This window comes from Podarcis vaucheri (genome assembly GCF_965113315.1).
Source record: "Podarcis vaucheri genome assembly, chromosome: 7".
NCBI classification, from domain to species: Eukaryota; Metazoa; Chordata; class Lepidosauria; order Squamata; family Lacertidae; genus Podarcis; species Podarcis vaucheri.
The window spans coordinates 54,781,175-54,798,152 of NC_138765.1; the positions used below are offsets into that span (position 1 = coordinate 54,781,175).

The window sequence follows — 16,978 nt, forward strand, 5'->3', positions numbered from 1 at the left end:
GCTATTATGGTTTGTATTTATGAAGGGCAGTATAGAAATTTAGTATATAAAAAATAAATAGCTCTGAGTTGTCTACACTGACCGGAAGCAGCTCTCCAGGGTTTCGGAGAGGATGTCTTTCCCAGCCCTGCTTGGAAATGCCAGAGATTGAAACTCAGACCTTCTGCATGCAAGACAGATGCTGTACCATGGAGCTACGACCCTTCCTTTTCCTCAAACCACACAGTGCTGGAGAAATCCAGTAAAAAGTTGGAAGTTATGTTCACAAGTCAATATGTCCTGGAATTATATTTAGAGCAGCAGTATCTCATCAAGTATTTTTGTTTTTAAAGAAGAAGTTTGCCTCAATTAATCAGGAAACATGTTTCTTTTTTAAAATGAGTGCCAATTAGTTTTAATATTAATAGAAGAACGAATAATAACTGCAAATTTCATGTGTCATCTTGGAAGAGGCATTCCCCAGTATCTCTTGCCCAGGATGGAATGCCTCTTCTAAGGCAGAGCCCTGCTGCCAAAAACGCATGCATTATCTGGAATCAAAGGAAAGGTGGCTTTTCTTCAGGATGACTGGATTGCTTTATCCACATATGCAGATTTAATTTATGCAGATTTAATTGATTCATCAGACTCGTTCCATTCATGAATTGAGTTTTTTCTTCTTTAACCAGGTTAGAGTTGCAGTGAAAATTCTTCCAGATCCCAGCCATGGCAGAACAGATCAATAATATAATTCCTAGGGCATTCTGTGGCCCCACAGTGAGCCAATAACTCATTCTGAATGCAGAACATCCGAGGTTCAGTGCCCAGTATCCCCGAATAAAAGGAGCAAGGAGCAGGTGGTGGGAAAAGCCTCTGCACGAGACCCTGAAGAGCTCCTGTCAATCAGAGTAGATAATTCTGGGTTAGATGGCCTTGTCTAATTCAGTGTAAGCAAGCCTCCTGTGTTCACAAATCAGCTGCTCTGTGCAGCAGGTGCTGAGTAGATGCTGTAAGATATTAGTAGTATCGTGTGTGTATGTTGTGAGAGAGAGAATGCACGTAAACACACGCTTGCGCACGTGCCTGTATAAATACACAAAACTACCTCCCCGTGATGCAGGGCAGCAATTCTTAGCAGATGGTGCTGGTATTAGGAAAATGAAAATACATGCAATAACTTTGCTATTTGCCAGCGTTAATTTCTTATCCCTAGGTAAAACCTTCCCGCTGGCCTATACCACACCATCTGCGTGTTCATAAAATACATTATGCTGGGTTTGATAGGCTGCGTGTGAGCATGTGCTGTTCTGTGCATGCCCCAGTCTGCAGAGCAAGGATTGAAAGGGAAATGGGGCTGAGGAGTGAAGTTGCTAAATCCTAGGACACCTTGCTAAGACAGATTTCTGATCCTAAAAGCCCACCAGATTCAGTGGAGTTGAAGACCTACTGGACTTGTGGGGGCAGTACCTTGCAGGGCACATGCTATCCAGCATAGCTCCAATTGCTTGCTGATGGAATCAGCCTTACTATTTCATCAGTCATCTTTAGAAGCTGGCTTGCAAGTACTGTACCTTGACCTAAACACAGTGTTGTATCTGAGTTCTACTCAGCGTAGACACAAGTAAATTAATGGGCCTAAGTCATGTATTTAGTGTTAAATTTAGTGTTTGATTAGGGAAAGGCACTCTGCACATGCTCTGGTGCACACCGTTCACACCTTCTGAAGCTAAGCCCCAACAATTTATTGCTGCATTTATTATTACATTTCTATCCCACCTTTCTGGCCAAGGAGCTCAAGGTGGCGTACATTGTTTTCCTCCCTCTCCATTTTAGTCTCACAGCAACCCTCTGAGGTGAGCTTTATGGCCAGGTGGAGATTTGAACCCTAGTCTCCCAGGTCCTAGTCCAACACTCTAACCTCTACACCATGCTGGCAACTCCTCCACAAGCATCGCTGACAGTTTTGTGCATCTGCCTTCCGGTGTACACCAAAGCGTATGTTGTGTGGCCTCTGAGGCAGGAAGCCCTGGCTAAGTGTTGGAGCATATGCTTTGCATAGGCACCTCCAGTTAAAAGGATCTTGGGTAGGAGGCTCACCCCTATCAGGAACTTGGAGAGTCGCTGCCAATCAAGAGTAGACAATGTGGAGCCAGCCTACAGTCGCTTCCTGTGTTCATGTCTGTTTCTGCAACCTGTGAGGAGCTGGTCCTAGCCTAAGGCTTTCTCCTCCCTTCTCCTGACCACTGTTTTGCAATTGCCCAGATGCACTCTGAAATGGGAGTTAACTTTGTGGTGCTGGTTGCATTGGGAAGGAGGAAAGGGGGTGTTTAAGTCTTCATCCCCCCCCCCCATCTGCTGTCCAATTAAGGCCGAATCTGTATCTTGCCTGACATGCCGCCCCGTCCGCCTTCCCAAATGAGGCGATTAACAGGCAGTTTCTTCCTTGCGCCTCGGAGCGCCCGTCTCCTCCTGTGTGCGGCGGGATTGATAGAGATTGCAGCTGACCTTTGCTAGGACAGGGAGTATTATCATTAATACTTCTGTATTTCGCTGGGTTCATGTGACGCATAAATCTCATATCAACTCAGGCAGGCAAAATAATCTGCCAGGCACCGTTATTAATACACCCCACCCTCGCTGCGTAAGGGCTTTGTTGTGCTCTCAGCAACAAAAGGCGAAAAGCACACCAGGTATTCCAGTGGGGCTGCTGCTGGTGTGCAGGGTGTGGGGAGAGAGGGAGGCACCTGGCTGATTTTCTTTGCCTGCTTGAGACAGGCAGCCATGGGCCCCTCTTGTCTCATAGCAGCCTCTTCAGTGGGGTGGGTGTGTCTCCTTTTTTGCAAGGGGGCAAAGATACCATGGGCAGCCTGGCAAGGCAAGTGAGCCAGCCTTGCTTATCAAGGCCTGTCTCTCCCCATTGCCCACTCCCCTCAGCAGCCCCCAATAGGCCTTTTCCTAGTATCCTGTTGCAACTCACAAAGGCGAAAAAACGTTACTGTTGTTGACTTTGCCCAAAAACTTGGGCGCTTTGATCATGAAAGAGCCTCCCCATCACAAATGAGAGAGGAGACAAGCACACAAGATTATCTTTCAACATCTGATTTCATCTGTGCATGACAAATTTAGGGCAGGGTGGCAGGGGTTGCCACCAGGTGTTTCTGAGCTCCCAACTCCCAACAGCCCCTGCAAGCGTGGGCAAGAGGCAGTCATGATGGGGGTTTGATTCAGCAATATTTGGAGGATCAAAGGTTTCCGCACATGTATTAGGGGGCCAGACCAAGAAGTTCCAGGTTCAAATTCTTCAATAAGGCACATGGACCCACTGGGTGACCTGGAACTGTTTTTCTCCATATAGCCTACTTCTCAGGGATTTTGTAAAGATAAACTAGAGTAGTTTCATCTACATTGCAAGAAATTTCAGAGGAAGGGTAAGGATGCAAATATGATACGTCAATCCTGCCAACAGTATCTGATAATGATATCTGTTCCCTGGGATCAGAATCCACCTTCTGGCCAATGGCGCCAGTCAGCATTCATCTTTGTGATTGTTTTATGCTCTGCGGGATTAGAGGCATGGCATGGAAAACAGGTTCTGGGGTGAAGCTTTGGTGGGCCTAGTCTCAAAACAATGCCCTGGCTTCTAGACAGTTTGAATGTGAACTTTGGTATGATAAATAGGTCCTGGGACTGGACCCTGTTTTCCTGGCTCACTCTGAGCAGAAGCTGCCTGCCTGTCTCCCATACCCTGCCCCATTAGTCATTCGAGCTGGTCGTGGCCTCTCCAGGCAAGAGCCTTGGCTGACAGCTCCCCCTTGGCCTGCAAATCAGCTGCTGCTGCTGCTGGAGCCATCACAGAGCCAGCTGCCTCCTGGGCCAAAAGCCCAGGCTGCTTCTCTCTCTCTCTCTCTCTCTCTCTCTCTCTCTCTCTCTCTCTCTCTTTTTTTTTTTTTTTGTCTGTTTGTGCCTGCCCTCTGTTTTTCTGGCAAGGCAAGCCAGCCAGCCAGCAGGGTGACTTACAATTAAGCAGAGACGCCTAGCTTACTTATGCAGATTACCCCTTCGATTCTAGTAAAGGGCCAGTTCCTCCACAAGTAAGACTTACAGATGCTCGCCCTGATACAGCTGATATGGACCTTCCCTTTCCAAAATAGGTGGCCCCAGATATGCCTAGCACAACCCATGGACTCCTTTTTCCTTGTCTCCAGCAATGGTGCAATTAGCCAGAGATTGCTGTCCAGGAAGTGTGACAAGGCTGCTGCCAGCTGCCACAAACGAATTGGCCTTGTCTGCTCCCATCTGCCCCTTGCTCTGTTTATTCCCACATGCCCTCATTTTTAAATCCTTGCACATGCAAAGAGAGGGAGAGGGGGCCAGGTCACCTGCCCAAGGCTTTAGTTGGCATGAGAGGTCAGATGGCAGAGCAGAGAAAGGGGGATACGCAGAGGAGGTTGGAGGGAAATGCTCAATGCTCATTCTGTGCAAATGTGCAACTGTGATGGTCAGGAAGGAAGCAAGAGTTAGAAGGGGCCTCTAGAAAAGGATTCAAGCCTGCTCAGGAGCTGTTTCCCACCACCCCCATGACCCCCAAAGGTGTGCCAGCTGACTGTGGGCACTCACTGGTAGCAGAAATGCAGAGTACAGATGACACTCTTGCTCATTGCTACTTCTGATGGAGCTGAAAGGGGGCTCCTTCCTGGGGCCAAATTCTGCTTCATGTTAAGACCCTCGCCTCTTGGGGGTTTCATCTCTTTCCTGTTTTCTACCTGCAATGCTGACCTAATCTCACTTTTCCCTGCAACTGGGAGGCCTTGGCATTTAACAGGATCAACCTCTCATATGTGCATTGCCAGGGTAGGTATCTAGCCCTCTCTGCCTCCCCCCCCGCCCTACTTTCCTCTTCTCTCCTTTCTTTGCTCTTTCATTTCACCCCCCTTCCCTACCCCCCCCCTCGGCCTCTTCATTCCCTGTGCCAACTAAAGCCTGGGTGAATGTCTAATCTCCAATTTTATTCGCTCGGCTCCGTCCTGATTTACATAATCCACATAATCACCCTGGTTTTAATTGCCCACAACTCTGCGGAAAGATCATGTGGTTAAGTGGTAAATCATAATTAGATAAATAATTGGTTTGGCCACAGCAAGCTGCTTTGTTATACCTGCCATCTGCTGGGTAAGTTTCTCTCTCCCCCCACCCCCTTTCGATTAGAACAATGCGCCTTGGATGGCAAAAGCAGGCACCTCCCCTTTCTTATCTGCAAAGGGGGCTCTATGTGTGTGGGGGGGAGAATGACTAAACCTGGATTCCTGCCCAGTAGCTCTGTGCATTGCATGGTCTCCCCCCTCCCTGTCACCACCATCTCTCTTATCCCTGCATCCTTCATACACTTTTAACAGATGCATTAGCCATTCATTAACAGAGCTTGCTTAATGCATCAGAATGAGAAATTTGACTTCTTTAGCATAAAAGCTGGGAAGGGGGAACCACTGGGTCAGAAAGGAGGTGTAGAGACGCCTCCCCCTTGTGCCTCCCTGTTAGTTCTGCATCAGAGGAGAAATTGGAGACCTGCCCCCAGTGGAAATGGGAGAGGGAGGAGGGGGAGGTTATGGGAAATCCACTTTTGGAGATGCGTTGTACACATGTCCAGCCTCTCCAAAGTCTAGAGTGTGGCATCCTTTCTGGACAGAGGGGAAACGCCACCATCCTGCATACAGAAAGCCCCCTGAATTTATAGGTGTCTTGCAGGTTTGTTTTTAAAATTTAGGATTGCTGTTTTGTGTGTTTGTTTTTGAGGAAAGCCAGTTTGTCCCATCCATTTGAGCAGCAGCTCCACCTGTTTGAACAGGGGAAGGCTTCAGCTGTCTGAAATCCCATCTATTGAATCAGGTCCCTCCCTTTCTGACCTCAAAGCCGCGTTATCCAAGACCTTGGTGAGGAGGATAATTTTCAGGCCTCACCATTAGTTTCCGAGATACCGAGGCAAACCTTACCAAGTGCTCCTGCTTCCTGGGCGAGTGATAAGAGAGAAATTCCCACAGCCTCTCCTTTTCGTTTTTTCTTGATCAAATTATGTCCCTTTGTCCAAGATGCACCTTAAAAAGCACCAGGAAAAGAAGGGGTCAGAATTGGGTGTCCAGGGTGCCTTGGCTTTATTGAAAGTGGGCCGGCAGCATTGCCATGAGGGTGTGCAGGTTCAAGAGCAAAAGCGAGGTGGCAAGAGAGGAGTCTTTGATCGGTCTCTGGGTCGGCTCGCCAGCGCTTTCATTGGAAGAACGGGGCATTTTGTTCCACGGCTCCGTTCCGCGCCTTGAGATTTCTTGTCGCCTTTTCAGATCTGTGTGTTTTGTTGGCTTCTCTCCCCCCCCCCGCCTCCCTCCCCGCTTTTTAAAATTTATTACTGCAGATGTTTGCACAAAACCAAGATCTTTTGTTGGAGAGCCCATCTGCTCTTCTCCTGTATTCCCTTCCTGCGTCGTCTCCTGCCTGCTGCCTCCGCTGTAAGATCTGCAAGTGAGAAAGTGTTGGGATGGAAAGGGGCCGAGGTCAGAGTCAGCGTAGTAATGAACTTGCCAGGAAAGGGCTTGGGGATGCATTGGGTGGATTTCCGAGACTTTGTAATGTGCATAAAAGTGATTATGCTCCTCCGGTCCCTGCATCTGCTCCCATCAGCCACCCTACAGATAGAAGGAAGGGGTAGTCCCTCTGTGCAGCCTCTTATCAAAGTCTGGGCCTTTCTCACTGAAGCACTTTGTAGCCACAATGACTATGTTCTGCCTCCCCTGTCAGAGGCATTAATGCCCCTGAATACCAGTTGCTGGATAGAATGCTGTTACTCTCACTTCCTGCTTGGTTGACTTCTGCGCGAATAGGATGCTGCATTAGATGGGCCTCCTTTGGCCGGATCCAGCAGCTGAGCTCTTCTTATGTTTGTAAATACTCTCCATGAGGGGAGAAATCTGAATTCTAAACAAAGGTACACCAGGTTTGTTTTATTTATTACCTACCTTGGCTCTTTCCACTTTGAGATTTCTCCAAAGCATTGCCCCTGTATCTTTTTCAGTTTCTCGGTGTTATCATGAGGTCTAGAAACCTGTATATGTCTCTCTCTCTCTCTCTCTCTCTCTCTCTCTCTCTTTCTTTCTCTCTCTCTCTCTCTATATATATATATATATACACACACACCTGTGTGGTATAATTCCCAAATGCAGTATGTGATGAAAGCATAGTCCTGCTCTTGCTGTGTAATTTTTATGCTTCTAGGGTTTTCACTAATTGTGAGGTGTGAGGGCAGAAAGGTTCCACTTCTGTAGCAGCTGCATTTTAGGCAGAAATTGAGTAGCTGCCACCTTTTCCTGATCTAGAGATGAAACCTTCACCTGTTAGACTTCTGCCTGTCACACAGCACAGGAACTTGAGGCGGGGGACTGGTCATGGGTGCTTTTTAAAATAATGATGCCATGTGAATGTCCTTTTGTATTCCTACACCAGTGTCTTATTTAATGTGTTCTGTTTAGTTTTTTTAAAAGTCAACTAAGAGTAGTGAGGGGAAGGGAGCTGTGCTGGAAATGTATAAGGATGATGCTATAGTGTAGAGAAACTGAAGGTGATGATGTCGTTTTGTTTCTTATAATACTAAAAGATGAGATCACCTAATGAAATCAATTGACTGTAGATTGAGGACAGACAAAAGGGAAGTCTTCTTCATACTACACACAATTAAACTTGCGAAATTTGCTGCCTCAAGATGTGTCACCTGCTGCCTCAGGTGGCTTTACATGGAATCTAGTCAAATTCATGAAGGAGGAACTCTACCAACTGTTATGGTTGGCTAAATGGAACCTCCAGGTTCAGAGGCAGTATACCGTGATGTACCAATTGCTGGAGGACAACAACCGGAGGGGTATGTTGACTTCTTGACCTCATTGCAGGCTTTCCAAAGGCAGCTGGCTGGTCACTGTGGGAAAATAGGATATGTACTAAGCTAGATGGCCAAGCAGCGCTCTTCTTAAATTCTTCTTTCTTGACTCTTTGAAGAATGGTGGTAGCATTGTTAATTTCCCACAATCCCCAGTGGAGTAGGCACAACTGATGGTCTGCTGCACAGAGCTGCAAGTTGAGCCAGTGTGATGTAGTGGTTAGAGGGTTGGACTAAGGCTGTCAGCCCCACGCAGCATGGCCCAGTGGTCAGGGATGATAGGAGTTGTAGTCCAGCAACTTCTTGAGGGCTGCAGGTTAGCCACCCCTGCTTACAGACAAATAACATTTTTTCTTGTTGTCTGAATGTAGCTGATGTGGAGGATTGTCAAATTTCATTCAGGAGGGTGCTACTGCTACTGAAAATGCCCTGTCTCGTGTCATCATATGGCCCTCCACACATCTTGCTTATCTCTCAGCATCTGGCATTCAGAGGTATACTCCCTCTCTGCATGGAGGGTCTTATTCTGCCGTGACCTAGCAAGTTAATTCCTATGATTACTTTGGGGTGGCTGGGTATGGGACAGGAGGCTAAATCCCTCTGGAATGTGGTCTTGAAACCAGGATGAAAGGCAAATTCCTACAGACTGAAAAGTAATAAAATGGTCCAAGATGTGGGTTTTAAATTTATGAGAACCTTAGCACTTACTTTATTTACCTGCTTATTCATAACATTTTATACCACTTAATATAATAAAGATCTCTAAGTCTTTTATACATAAAGAACAAATAAATAAAATACAGCAATAAAAGTTCCTGGAAATCAGATTAAAAAGCTAAAACAAACGCTACGATACATCACAGATAACATTGAGGATTCATCACACCAACAGCAGCAATAGTAAATAACAATAAAAAGAGACATCAGGTAGGTAATTCTGCATATTGAGTCTAGCTGTTGGTCATAGCCATCCTCTGTCTTGACTTGTATTAATGCTTGCAGAGGAGTGACGGATGGATGCTGTCCTCTTTCAATGCTGTGATCACATACCCCAGAGTGGTATTCTTGCCAGCTCGGGCATGCTGCCTCTCTCTTGTTTCCCCTGGTGCCTGTGCTCTCAAAACAGGCTCTTATTAGCTGGCTTGTTGTCATTTGCCAGATCAATGATCCACAGCCGAATGATCGATGAACGAGCCTATAAAAACTGAATGGGCTAATAGGGCAACTAGAGGCTCAGGAAGGGTGGAAGGCTTCAGTTTCCACCCAAAAAGTACATGGAGAAAGCTGAGCAGTCTTTGGTTCACATAGCTACACTCTTTACATGTGTTTAGTTGGAAGCATTTTAAACAGGAAGCTAGATCAGAATTGTCTACACTGAGTAGCAGTGGCTCTCCAGGATTTCAGACAGGTTCCTTTTCCTGCCCTAGCTGGAGATAATGAGGATTGGTCCTGGGGCCTTATGCATGCAAAACAGCTGCTCTACCACTGAGCCACAGATCCTTCATGGATGTTGTTTGCATATAACTCAACACTGTATGTAGAAGCAAGCTTCCCTGCTTGGGGGGGGGGCTTGGTGCATAGTTTCCACGGGATTGGGCCATGCTGAGGAACGGATAAGGTGCAAGGAAGGAAGAAATTATCTAAATCCCTATGTGCCCATTAGATCAAATGTTTTGGACCACATCTCCCGTCAGCCCTAGCCAGCATGATGGACAGGAGTTGTAGTTCAAATTATCAGGAGAGCACTAGCTTGGCAAAGGCTGTGTTAAGGCACTGCTTTCCAAACTGTGGTCTATGTTTTCTTAGAGGTGTATCAGTGGCTCCTTGCTGACAGGCTTGGTGATGGTGGGCAAGCTTTTGTGGAAGACAGCTTGGTAGCCATTAGTCCCTGCAGTCACAGAGGGTTATTGAGAATGCTTTAGGATAAATTTTGGGTTCACACACTGTCTTATTATTATGAGGGGGCAGCATCTGAACAGGCATGGAGGGTTCTTGGCAAGGAAAGCCAAATTCACAGGACCTATCCCTGCAGAGCTGTTGCATGAGCAACTGTTTGATAATGATTGAACAGTTTTATAGTTGGTCCTTCAGCACCACCTTCCTAGATCCTCAGCAGGGCCGTTGTGTTGTTGTCATCCTACTTCCCCTCCACCTCTACCACCCCCCAGATAGGGCTGGTGAAAAGTGCTGAGTCTTCAGCTCTAGAATTCAGCATGGGTCCATGATGTGTTCATTATCTCTTTTGCTCTTGAAGATTTGGGGCTGATGATGGAGGGTCTGGCACTGGTGTGATTGCCCAGCCAGATGTGTGGAGTTCACTGGTGTTGCAGCTTTACAGAGCATGGCATTCTCAGGCTCTCCGTATGGCATGTTGACTCTCAAGCTGCCTTCATGCTGAGTCAGATCATTGGTCTGTGTTACTCAGTATTGTCTACGCTGACTGGCAGTGGCTCTCAAGGCAGGTGATTTTCCCCATCTCTACTTAGAGACATCAGGGATTAAACCACCAACCTTCCACATGTAAAACACATGGCCTACTACTGAACTAGGTGGCCCTTCCCATACCTCGGAGGTAAGGCTTCTTGCTCTACATACAGAAGGTTGCAGATTGAATACCCAGGATATCCAAGTCAGAACATTGTGCTTCTTATCGCTAGCAAATGTATTAGTTCTTTCAGGATTCCTGATTTGGGTGAATCCTAACACAGAGCACCGTTGGGAGAAATACGGTGTGGACCCTGGGATATGCCCAAGGATTCTCAGCAATGTACAAGGGTTCAGTAGCAGACATAAAGGGTTATTTGGCAGATGAAATGGCAGGGTCATTTGAAAAGCACCATGTTGGTTTGTTCACGCCTTGAGATGTGCAGGAAGTTGTGGTGTGAGTTAGAAAATATCAAGCAATGGCTTTGTGGAGACTGCACTCCTCACTCTAGTCCCTGTTAGCCACAGTGGCTTTCCATGCTCTAACGCAGCTCACACAGTGTTTTTAATTTTGTCCAAATGCAAAACTGAGGCTCTGAGAGAACTCAGCCAAGGCCACACCATGAGCCTGTGTCCAAAGGAGAGATTGAATCCAGCTCACCAGAGTGATGCGCACTCACATACGCCCACCGCCAGCCAGCATCCAGGCCAGGGCGGTCATTGCGGGCGCTGTGAAGAGGGTTGGTGAAGAATGTTTACTGCAGTAGAACTCGCAGCAGGCTGAGATACTGGGCTAATCTCCACCAAGGAGGCTTCTTTCTGGGAGCCAATTAAAGCTGCTCTGATAGTCCGTCTAATTGAAATGCCGTCTAAAGAGAGAGATTATTCCAAGAGTGGTTTTTCTCCCTGCCCTTGCATTGTTGGATTAGAGCAGTCTTGCTCTGCAGAGGAACAAGAACGAAAGCAGTGCTGGCAGGAAATGGAGAGAGAAAGGCCACCGCTTGCCCTAATCCTGCGCATATCTAACCGTGCACCACAAGAAAGTTACTGAGTATTGTGTTAAGATGTCAGGTTTTTAGGTGACAGTGTTCCTAGAGATACATAATATCACTGGTCAGCAAGTCAAATCAGTCCCTTGAGTTAGCTTTATTGAATATATTTCAGGGTCAGAATGTAGTTATTTCATTTAAATCTCTCATTAGTTCTTTATTGTTAGCAGCTAGGCTTGTTCTAGCCCAATTTTGGAAAGCCCTGGAAGGTGTATCCTTATTAAATTGACTTAATAAGAGTTGACACTACAGCTGGATAATACAGCTGGATAATACAACTGGATAAAGGACAGACTCGTTTACAACTGTCTGGTACAGTGTTATTGATTATATGGATAAGAAAAATTCTAAAGTCTCACAGACATCTAGATTTTTTGGGTGGCCATGTATGCTATAGATTGCTGTCTGTTCTTACATGGCATTTTCAATGTGTACCTTGGGATTTTGGGGTGGTGGTGGGTTTTTTAAAAAATAAAAACAACATATAAAGCTGTTGAAAAAGTCACCAAGTGGAGATTAAGTGTGGAGTGGAGGGTAGCCCCACACAGCCCCAGCTTTGTGTGTACATGATTTTGAGAATCAGGAACTCTGGGATTCAAACTTGCTCAGAAACTGCACTTAACATTGCTTTATGTGTGCCAGGCTAATCCCTGTGACTGAAATTTAGGAGGTGGGGGGACGACGAGAAGTGGGTGGCCGTGGCGGCTGTGGCATATCTGAGACTGAACCCTGCTTATAGCAGCTGTTCTCTTTGGCCTGTAGGGCTGCCTTATTTACTTACCCCTGCCTTTAAGACTGGATTATCCACTCTGCTAAGTATGCAGCAGAGCTAGGGCTGAACCAAATGGCCCTCTTCCTCCTTGTTGTGGGGAAATGGCATTTATGTCACTCCATATTCATGCCAGGAAAAACAACAATTTGATTTAGCCTCTCCACCACCAAACCCCCACAGCTCTGTAGCAATTACCAAACGGGGCGCCAATACTATACAGTAAACATAAACCAGGTTGAAACAAATATATCAGTTGTACTTTCTCCCCACAACCAAGGAACCCAGGGGAGTGTAACTTTTTGGATGGTGCTGACAGGTGTGTTAGACATCCCTCATAGCCCCACCATGAGATCTCTGCTCCTTGGAGTGGATTCAGAAAGCAGAGAAACATGCAGTTGTCATTCCCCCGGGAGTCTGCACCTGCAAGAGGTGGTTGTTTGTAAGCTTGGGTCATGGGGAGTGCTCGAGAGCACATTTTGCATGCAGAAGGTTTCATCTGCAATCCCTGGCATCTCATGTTGAAAAGACGTCTCTTAACAGAGAACCTGGACAGTAGACAGTGCATGGCTAGTTAGACCAGTGGTTTGATTCAACATTGTAAAATGCAGTACATGTGCCCATTGTGTGAAGGCTGGTAGGCTCAGCTGCCTCTTGGATATTGTGAGAGTCGAAGGGCAGCAACCCCAGCTTTTCTTGCAGAGGCCTCTGTGAGCTATCGCAAATAACATCATGTACTAAGCTTTCAAGTGGCTCCCAGTTGTCTGAATCCTGTCTTCGTTTGGAGCTGTAACTGATTAACAGCTTTGAAGCTGATTTAAATTAAAATTGGAGGTCCAGCAATGGTTGTGGCTTCTTTCCAGTTGTGTCAGGTCTTCTGCCCCAGGTGCTCTTCCCAGGAGAACACAGAGCCCTCCGTGTATGAGCTCTTCAGCTTATTCAGGCATTTCTGTTTTGCTCCCTGCTCCTAAGAAAGAAAGAAAGAGAGAGAGAGAGAGAGAGAGAGAGAGAGAGAGAAAGCCTGGCTTGACTCTCCTAGCCAGGTTTCCTGGAAGAACATGACCAACAAGAGATGAGATCTCCAGGCTCCAGTCAGTCGCCTAATTAATTAGCTAATGAAGCATGCTGTAGGTGTACTTCAGATATTTTTAATGAGGGACGGAAAGCAATGTAACCAGCTCAGCAGGAATCACAGGTTTTGATAAAAAATTATAATAAGCAAAGTCATTCCTTCCCCAGTTTCATCCACACGTGCCCAGTTTGTGGTGGAGCCCAAGGTGCTGAGTGTGTGGTTAGAGACATTGTGTTTGCCGTCAGGGATGCCAATGTAGAAGGCCACAACAATCCAAGCAAACAAGCTGGCAACCACACCTTCACCAAATGCTGCTCCCTGCTTTGCATCCCAGCCTCAAAATCAAGCTCAGAAGTCTTTGCAATGGAAAGTGCACATTCCTGTTTATTTTCAGGAAGCTGTCATGTCGCAAAGGTCTTGCAATAGTAAGTTCTGGGCAGACAAGCCAGGGACTTTTTGTAGACTTTTGCAAGGCCCATTTATCCTGTGCTTGGATTTGTACCAAGGTCAGACTGTACCCTTCATCACTGACAAAAGGATCTGTGCCATTAGCACCTGTGTGCCAAATAAATTCAAGTGGTGTAGCCCTTCCTGCTACACCAGGGGAGCTTTACCTGGTTGATTCCCACTTATTACTTTCAAGTGGGTATCTCTCATCAAAAGTTGTAGCTCTTTCTAGGATTAGGAATGTTGTGTCTCCTGAGGATTACTTACTTCCCTCCTTTCTTTTTCTTATCCGTCTTTTTAAAGCGCCCATTAAGTGTCAGAGATGCCTTCCCTGTTGGGCAGTGAAAATGTGTGTCTTTGTTTCTATCTAGATATTTTTTCACAAACCTAGTTCCCTTTCATTCAAGCTATAGAGAAGAGCAACTTTTTGCTGTATGTCCCCAGTGTACATTCTCCTGGGGGTGACTCTGCCAAGGGGATACCTAGCCTGGGATCAGAAAACCTTGGCTTCCAGAGTGGAAGCTTTTCCCCCAGCTGCTGACATGACACTCCAACATTAGGCTTGAATGCTTGTGAACCATGCCTAGCTTCTGCCTTGTTTCCTGGCATGTGCAGAATGTTTAAGTTGGTATTTGCATAGCACTTTCTAATGTTCAAAGTGCTTTACCTCTACTGTCTTCTTCTAGTCCTTACAACAGCCTTCTAAGGATGATCAGTATTATTTCCTGATCAGTATTATTTCCAGGGTTTCAGGCAGGGGACATCACCAGCCCTACCTGAAGATGTTGTCAGGGATTGAATTTGAGACCTTCTTCCTGCAAATCAGGTGCTGCCAACCTAGCAGTTCGAAAGCACGTCAAAGTGCAAGTAGATCAATAGGTACTGCTCCGGAGGGAAGGTAAATGGCGTTTCCGTGTGCTGCTTTGGTTTCCCAGAAGCAGCTTGGTCATGCTGGCCACATGACCCGGAAGCTGTACGCCGGCTCTCTCGGCCAATAAAGCGAGATGAGCGCCACAACCCCAGAGTCGGCCACGACTGGACCTAATGGTCAGGGGTCCCTTTACCTTTTCCACTGAGCTATGGTCCTTCCCTACCAGTACTTGATTTAACTAATATAATCCTCCCCCCACACACACACTTTAGCATCTGTGTGAGAGCCAGAGGGTCCTGGGAATGATGAACTGGTTTTGGATCTGAGAGATGAAGGCTTAGGCAGCCTCCCCAGCTTCTTGATTATTATATACTTTCTGACAAATGTATAAGATTAGAAAACTGAGTTTACTGCATTTGGGATCCACGCTGGGAAGTATATGTGAGGGTGATATCTGTACATAATGAGTTTTATGACTGGTTCGAAAATGCAGGTTTTGAAGTTAATGCAGCGTCTTGCCAGCCATTGCAACCTCCTGGAAGGGGCTCGTTTACACACTTGGCTGCCTATGAGGAGCAGCTTAGAAGCACAAGAGACTGAGTGCTTGGTGGGTCTGAGAGCTGTGTGACTTGCTCAGTAATCCTGTGTGTCTCTGTTAAGGGCCAGCAAGGGTACAGGGAGACCAGCTCACTGCAGCTTTTGTACAGTGGCGTGGTGGTATTGTTGTGATCAGGGCCTATGCCATGATCGTTCATCTCGACAAACCACCACCTCTGGTTTCCATGCATGCCGAGGGCCTTCTGGCGGTTCCCTCATTGCGAGAAGCAAAGCTACAGGGAACCAGGCAGAGGGCCTTCTCGGTAGTGGCGCCCGTCCTGTGGAACGCCCTTCCAGCAGACGTCAAAACGATAAACAACTACCTGACATTCAGAAGACATCTTAAGGCAGCCCTGTTCAGGGAAGTTTTTAACGTGTGATATTTTACTGTATTTTTGGTTTTTATGGAAGCCGCCCAGAGTGGCTGGGGACACCCAGCCAGATGGGCGGGGTATAAATAATAAATTATTATTATTATTATTATTATTATTATTATTATTATTATTATTATTATTCCGTCACTAGAGTGGATCACAGGATCCTTGATGTGCCCTGTCACTCATGAACCTGACTTGAAGAGGTGAATGAAGTTGGCTCTTTTCTGCCTTGACTGCTTTGTGTATTGATCCTGAGTCAGGTTCACTAAGTATTTCATCAGCACCATGGATGGCTGTTGGCCCACCTAGGTTAGCCTAAGGATATTTATTAATAAAAGCATGTACCACATAGCTTTTTCTGTGGCCTCTCTATGACTCCATCCACATGAAGCAGGCTGAGCTCTTAGATTCAGAGATTGGGACTGTGCAGCGCTCCCCTCCTTAACTCTCCAGCACTCCCTTGTCAACTTCATCCATGCCTCATTATAATATCTGCACCAAGCTAACCTAGTGTAACATTAACCAGACTTGTCATCTTAACCAACATTTGAAGCATGTTTGCAAACCCTGTTAAACAGGAAACCTGAGTGGCATTAACTTAAGTTGTCACTACTGTGGTTCAAACACTAGAACCTGTTTAAAGCAGACAGTGATGTCCAACCAGTGTCAAAGGCCTACACGGACCTTAAGCAACACATGACCTTCAGTTGTGTTGGTTTGCAGAGTCTCCAACAAAGAGGCCTAGGAGCCAAGTCACAAAGTCATCAAGGAAAAGCAAAAGAGAATTTGCAGCGGAGAAGGCAGGCTAGCGCCTTCTTGCAGTCTCATAACCATTGTTAGGATGTACCATTACATCAACACCAGGCTCTCGGAGACCAAAGTGCATTTGTGAAAATGCTGCCTCACATCAGGGTTCCTTTTCAGATCTGAAATGAATGTTGGTAGATTTTGTTTTTTAAAAGGGGATTTTCCAACAAGAGCAAAGTAGGAGATGTGTGTGCCCTTCTCAAACGGTTCCAGTATGGACATGTGCAAACACGTTTTTGTGCTCTTGTGCATAGAGACACACTTGTGCCCTTGCGGCTAGTACAGTTTGTGTTCACTTGCACACCTATTTCTTCAGCCATTCACCCTCCTGCATGCCAGCGAGGAGTTTGCTGCAGACCCCAGAGAAAAGGCAGGGGGTGCTTTGGGGCAGCTCTGGATTGAGAGGCAAGTGGGCTAGAGGGACAAAAGGTTGGGCACATTTGAGCAGAGGAGAGCCCTTTCCCACCCTCAACTGTTGTTTCTTTGAACATATGCAGAGGGCCTTCCCCTAATTGTTGAGTTAACTGCATCTGGTGTGCATGCACACATACATGCCTCAGGATCTGGGCATAAGGGCCTCTCTTTGCATCTGTCTTCAGCCTCAGAAACCCGTATTTCGAAAAGCAAACCCTTTCCTTTCCTGTGTCAGTAAAATGTAATCACCCTCCCAAGGG

General features: G+C 46.5%; 1 protein-coding gene across 6 annotated transcripts in view; it reads left to right on the plus strand.

Moving 5' to 3' along the window:
- Positions 1-16,978, plus strand: part of GSE1 (Gse1 coiled-coil protein) — a 427,626-nt gene that overhangs the window by 334,456 nt on the left and 76,192 nt on the right. The gene's annotated exons all lie outside the window — the stretch shown is intronic.